The 6,917-nt window shown below is 45.5% G+C and overlaps 1 long non-coding RNA gene across 1 annotated transcript; it reads right to left on the bottom strand.

Moving 5' to 3' along the window:
* Window positions 1–1,430: 1,430 nt before the first annotated feature.
* Window positions 1,431–6,498, bottom strand: LOC122202084. The gene is made up of 3 exons (XR_006194452.1): window positions 6,060–6,498; window positions 2,248–2,357; window positions 1,431–1,607 (listed from the first exon to the last, which is right to left on the bottom strand). It is a non-coding gene; the product is annotated as an uncharacterized LOC122202084 (long non-coding RNA).
* Between the last annotated feature and the right edge of the window lie 419 nt (window positions 6,499–6,917).

The raw sequence follows: 6,917 nt of genomic DNA, 5'->3' as shown, positions 1-6,917 counted from the left end.
CCTGGCTTTGTCCTCTTCTGTAAAGCAAGCGGGAACTCGTACAGCCTTTGCTATTCAACGTGCGGTTCCAGGACCAGCGGTGTCTGCAACACTATGGAACTTGTAAGAAATGCACAAAATCCCGGGCACTGCCCCGGAACTACGGAATCAGAACCTGTGTTTTGACAGGATCCCCAAGTGATTCATTTATACATTGAAAGGTTGAGAAGAAACCCTGAAGCCCCTTCTTGGCTGTAAAGCTTTAGGATTCTGTGGGAAGGCATCTAGTAACAACAGCCAGAATACGTGGAGCCCTTACTCTGTGCCAGGGCCTCACACAAGTCCATCTCATTATCCACACAAGCTCAAAACTGGGGTAATCATGATGCTATCTTCCAGGAGAGCGAGCTGAGGCTGCCTCAGAAAAGCTGGACCTCTCCGCTGAGGTCACCTAGCTAATTGAGGACAGAGCTGGATCCCAAATCGGGTGGGCCTGACTTCAACCATGCCGCGTTGCCTCAGGGGTCCAGGCGATGCTTCAGAGAGGAGTTGACATTAGAATTTTACATTGCCAGATGATGAGGAGTTTGCCAGGCAGTGAGTGGGAGACAGACGTTCCAGGGGAAAAAAAGAGTGAGGGCGGTGGTCCAGGGCTGGGAGAAAGTTTGGCAAGTCTAGAGAGTGGCCTGAAGTGTGGTTTTGATAAAATCAGTGATAATTTGGCAAGAGCTGGTTTCTGCTGAGCACAGCATGGGAGGAGGGGGAGATAGTCAGGTTACCTAAATTATCAGCAAGTTTAGATAAAAATCTAATGACATTTTAATGTGTTTTCTGAAGGTGCTATTTACTGAGGTGAAATGTTTTATACTGAGCAAGCATATGTTGTTCATTGTGCTAGAGAATGATCATTCCTGTGGATTGAATTTACCTTTTATAATTTACCTGCCATTACTTTAAAAAAGGGTCAGCTTTGCCGTAGCCATGTAAAGTATCTTGGGAGTTACGGACAATTGGGAGTTAGGGGAGTTACGAGTCTCTCCTCGGACAGAAGGACCATTACCAAGGAATGTTACACTTGCTAGAATTCTTCCCGCGTTTGTCGATCCACACATGGTTCTGAAGTTGTCCTCAAGGGGTCTCCACATCACTGGGCAAAGCATCACAGAGTCATAGCAGTGAGGCCACAAGTCATGTCCTAAGATTGTAGCCATGGTGAAAACTCTCAAAATCAAATCTCAGGGGCATTCATTGGAATGGACATTTTTAAGCTCATCTTTAAAGTTCTTGTTCGAGTCTATGCCCCAGTGACAAATCATTTGGTAAAAACAAAAGAAAGAAAAGATAACACATTCTTCTCTTTAACTTGGATTTTCCTCTACTGAGGAAGTATCTAAATCAGTTAGGAAGTACTGAACTGCAAGGAACAGAAACCGCAAGGAAACATGGTCTAAATAGCAGAGATGTAGCAGGCGGCTCTGAGTTGGACAGCTCCAAGGGCTTGCTAAGAGATGGCTTCGCAGTGATATCCTGGCCTTAGGCTCTTCCCTATACGTCTGTCTCAGAATATTGGTTTGTCCTCTTGTTGGCTTCCCTCATGATTCCAAGATGGTAACAGCAGTTCCAAAAATCTAGTAACATAAAAAAGGGAAGCATCACCTTATGGGTTTCTTTTAAAAAGGATTGAAGCCTTTCTAGAAAGCCCCTCACCAGACTTCTCACATTTCATTGGCCATAACTGTGTTATATGCTCTTTGCTATATCAATCACCAGCAAACTACAGTTGGCTTAGATCAGTGGATATTTGTCCCCTGGGGGTGCAGAGGAGCACTTGTCTGGGCTGGGCAAGGGTGAAGTCCTGAAAAAGAAAGAAAGAAAGAAAGAAAGAAAGAAAGAAAGAAAGCAAGTAAGCTCCACCAGTAGGAAAGAATAGCAGGAGGCATGGTTTGGGGTAGGTAATCAATAGGATTTTCTATTAATTTCTTATTCATGGCAATGGAAAACTCTTGAGATTCTGAAATCAGGGGGTGTGATAGTCAATTATTGGTACAAAAGTGCTGTTTAACAACCACCACAGAATTCTGGATGCCTCAAAAAATAACCAACTGGGCTGCTGTCTCATCTGGACTGTGCTTGGCTGGGGTAGCTTCTCTGTATCTGACCCTCACCCTCCTCCTGTGGCCAGCAGACTAGGCATGTTCTTCTCATGGAGGTGGCAGGGGTATGAGAGCCCAAGCCCCAGTGAGTAAGCCTGTTCAAGCCTCTACTTACCTCCTGTCTGCTAATGCCCTATTGATCAAAGCAGGTCACAGGGCCAAGCTGGACCTCAAGGGGCTCGACCCATTTAGTGGGAGGTACTGCAGAATCAGACAGCTGAGGGCCTGGATACAGGAAGGGGACAAATGCAATCTATTATAGGGGGGACAAAATAGTAAGTCAAAATAAAAACAAAATATCAAGTGAAAAAGAAAACAAAGGGTGACTTTAACAGTATTTTTGCTTTTAAACTACACTTTAAAAATTCAAAGACCTTTTTTTTTTTCAGAACATAAAGGAATTTGGAGATGTTCAGGTGAATAGAAACATTAAAACGTTGGGACCCTGGGTGGCTCAGTCGGTTAAGCATCCGACTCTTGATTTCAGCTCAGGTCATGATCTCACAGTTTGTGAGTTCCAGCCCTGCCTCTGGCTCTGCACTGACAGCCTGGAGCCTGCTTAGGATTCCCTCTCTCTCCCTCTCTCTCTGCCCCTCCCCTGCTTGCGCGTGCTCTCTCTCTCTCAAAATGAGTGAACTTTTAAAAAACATTAATAAGTTGTGCGTGTGTGTGTGTGTGTGTGTGTGTGTGTGTAGACTGCAAAGAGTTTCAAAAAGCAGATTTTTCTAGCTCGGAACACCACCGTATCTGTGGTTGTATTAACACCATATATCAGAGTATTCGTTTCCACCGGTAACTACTCTCATTGCCCCATCCTTCTCTTCAAAAGCAATACCTGTGGTCTATACTGAGGAAATAAGTGAAGACCATATAAATGAGAAAAAACAAGGCTTTCACTGAGAGCAGAAACTCAAAAGCAGGCAGGGGAGTGGGGAAGCTTTATAGTGAGGGAAAAGGAGGATTTCAAGACTGTCCTGATGGGAGATTGTTGGGGAGGCTGGAGGTGGGTAACTGGAAATGGGACATTTTGTGTCATTGGTCCTGAGTTGGAAGCAGGGGCAAAAAATAGTGAAGCTGGCTGGCAGTGACAGTCCTAGCCTTTCTGATGGGACTGCTGCACAGGCAGGTTGCTGCAGAGGTTAAGGTCAGAGTTCTACTATCAGCCACGGTCTGGCCGTTGTCTATTTGTGTATTAGTTTCCTAGGACTGATGAGACAGAAAGCCCCAGGGGCTCCTCAGGATGGTGGAAAGAGCCCTTCACTCTGGACTCCAAACTTTTCTGCCCCCCTCCAGACATCAGTGCCACCAGCACCCCCAGAGACACACACAGCTCTCACCTCACCAACCTGGCCACAGGGGCACCTCCACGGTCCCAGAAGAGAGTGTGTGCCTCATGCCATGCCTGCTTTACATCTGTCCATCCAGATCAGGCTCACCCCTGAACCTCCCCAAAGCTTTTCCCCTCTTTTCCCCCAGACAGAATGAATTGTTCCTGCCTTTGGGTCACCCAAACGATTTGAGTGAATATTTATTAAGATGAGGATTGATCACCTTGTGTGAAAAGGCATTTGTTACCAGTTTGTCTCCTCCCCTATGCTGTGAATACGTTGAAGGAAAGCTTTCAGCTTTCTCTGTGCCTAGTAAAGGGCTTTGCAGAGAGAAGGCTTACAACAAAGTCTTTTGGGGAAGACAACTGTCTTTTTGGGGGAGAGAAAAGGGCATAGTTAGAGTTGACAGATAAAATGCAAGACAGTTAAATTTGAATTTCAGAGAAACAATAATTTTTTAAATATAAGTATGTTCCAAATATTGCCTTATAAGCAGATCCAGAAATAACGTATGAGACATACTTATACTAAAAAAAAAAACAAAAAACCCTACTCATTGTCTATCAGAAACACAAATTCAATTGTGCCTACTGCATTCTTGTTTGCTAAATATAGCAACCCAGACCACAGGGTAACGCCTAGTGAAACTGCAAAATGGTTTGACTCTGAGGCCAAGAGGAAATCTCCCCAGTCCACTCTTCCCTTCTCTGTGAGGCCAGAACTCTGCCCCTGGAGTTGACGAGGCTTTGCTGCTATTGTACCCACTGATAAAACCCCAAATGGCTGGCTCCTTCCCCAAAGCTCAGAAACCAGGCTGCTCATTTCTGGGAAAATGCTTCGAAGATTCCTAGAGGAGAAGCAATGCGTGGAAATGGTAGTGGAAAGACAGGAGGAAGGAGCCTTAAATGGTCCTTAATGGGCAAGAAGTTAATTTTTTGAGCCATAGTCATTTCCTTCGTGTTGGAAAACAGGAGTTAATTGTGAACACAGATGAGGAAGTGCTTCTTTGCATGGGGAAGTCTTCTGTGATGAAGCATGATATCCAGAGGAGCTCTGCGTGGTCACGAGAGAGGAAAAGACAGATGCTGGTCCATGCTGTGCCCCTACTCTCCTTCTGGGCCCCACTTCACCCGTAGAAATTGCGGGGAGGATGTGCGCGGCAGATTGAGTGGTGACCCACAAAACCTGCCAGTGTGATCTTACTTGGCGAGGGGGTCTTTGCAGATGTAACTAAGGACTTTGAGATGAGAAGATCATCCAGAATTATCTGGGTAGGCCCCCAAGTCCAGTGACAGATGTCCTGATAAAGAACACACAGAGGAGAAGAGAGACATACAGAGGAAAAGGCAATGGCAGAGCCAGGTGACACGAACCCAGGAATGCTGACACCACCAGAAGGTAGGCAGAGTCACAGAGGATTCGCCCCGAGGCCTCCAGGGGCAGTGTGACCTTGATTTTGGACTTCTAGCCTCCAGAATTGTGAGAGACTAAGTGTCTGTTGTTTTAAGTCCTCAAGTTTGTGGTATTTGTTAAGATAGCTGCAGGAGTAGAGTCCTTAAAGCCCAGTGCCAGGCTGAGAGCGGGAGTTAAGGATGTCCCCCCCCAGGGGGCCACACACTGCCGCTAATATGAAGCCTCTCTTGGTTTCTTATGAGAAAATGGCCTACAATCCCACAGAGTTCCAATTTTATGTAAGACCAAGCCCTATTTACCAGATACTTTATACTAGCTACTCAGTTGTCATAAACATTGAGTATAAGGCAATGTTTTAAATTGGGAGTAGTATGTGGAAAATCTCACTTGCACATTTTTAACATCAAATTTAATTAATGTGTATATGGGGAATCCACAGAAACATGAGATTCTCCTCATGTTTGTTTTTGACAAAGAACATCGGTGGTTTCTAAGCAGGGGAGCTCAACACCATCCACTGAGTTGTAGGAAAAATAGTAGAACTTTAGGTCCAAAAAATAAGAAAGCAGTTTCCCAGTTTTCATATGTTGAAACCCTAACCCCAATGTGACTATATTTGGAAATAAGGCCTTTAAAGAGGTGATTAAGGTTAAATGGGGTCATAATCTAACAGAATTGGTGGCCTTATAAGAAGAGAGAGGGGTGCCGGGTAGCTCAGCTGGTTGAGCACCCCACTTCGGCTCAGGTCATGATTTCCCGGTTCGTGAGTTCAAGCCCCACCTCAGGATCACTGCTGTTGTCAGCCTGTCAGCACAGAGCCCACTTCAGATCCTATATCCCCCTCTCTTTGCCCCTCCTTCACTTGTACTCTCCACCCCCCCCCCAAAAAAAAAGATAAAAAAAAAAAGAAGAGCAAGAGAGGGATCTCTTGTAAGCCCATATTGAGAAGGCGACCATCTGTAAGCCAGAAAGAGAGCTCTCACCAGAACCTGATCATGCTGGCACCCTGATGGCAGACTGCTGGCCTCTAGAACTTTGAGAAATAAATTTCTGTTGTTTAGGCCCGCAGTGTATGGTATTCTTATGGCAGTCTGAGATGACTGATACAGGGATATGCTATCAAAAACATTTGGGGACCCCTGAAGTACATAATATGGTTCTTATATATTCCTCCTCTAATTCTTACCAAATTATTTTCCTGGAAAGTGCAAATGGCTCAGAGAGGTTGACTGTGGCAGCAGCGATGGCTCCAATTTGTCCTTGCTTTCCTGTGGGTGGTCTCCTCCTATACAGACTTTGGCCTTGGCCTTGTGACTTGCTTTGGCCAATACAACAATAGGTATTATATCATAAGCAGAGGCTTGGAAATTGCTTGTGAGTTGTAGGTTGCTCCCTCTCTTACTGTGGGACCTTCTAGCACTTAGTGAACAAAGCTACCATAGTCTCGGGTGGCTGAGAGACCATGAGGAGAGTGACTACAGACATCCCCTCTGAGGCCTGGGGCCTGTGCGTGGGACCACCCTGGACCACCAAGCTCTAACCAGCTGGCCCTGAGTACAAGAACTTCCCAGACAACCCACAGAGTCATGAAAAAGTTGAAAGGTTTGTCATTGGAAGTCACTAAGTTTTGGGGTGGTTTGTTACATGGCAGAAGCCAAGTGATACATGGGGTAGGCAGATTATAGGGTCTTTCACCCAGTTTAGATGAGTTGGAGCCCAAAATATGGATGGTCACCATATGAGATGATTTTCTTTTTCTTTTTTTAAATCTTTATTTATTTTTGAGAGAGAGACAGCATGTGAGCAGGGGAGGAGCAGAGAGAGAGAGAGAGAGAGAGAGAGAGAGAGACAGAATGCAAAGCAGGCTCCAGGCTCTGAGCTGTCAGCACAGATGTGGGGCTCGAACTCACAAACTGTGAGATCATGACCTGAGCTGAAGTGGGATGCTCAACCCATTGAGCCACCCAGGTGCCCTGAGATGATTTTCAAAAGTCTTTCCAGCTTTGTTATTTGTCTTTGCACATATTAGCACATATCAGATGCT

This window comes from Panthera leo, chromosome D2, assembly GCF_018350215.1.
Source record: "Panthera leo isolate Ple1 chromosome D2, P.leo_Ple1_pat1.1, whole genome shotgun sequence".
NCBI classification, from domain to species: domain Eukaryota; kingdom Metazoa; phylum Chordata; class Mammalia; order Carnivora; family Felidae; genus Panthera; species Panthera leo.
The sequence above is the reverse complement of the archived record's forward strand: the minus strand, read 5'-3'. Positions and strand labels throughout refer to the sequence as shown.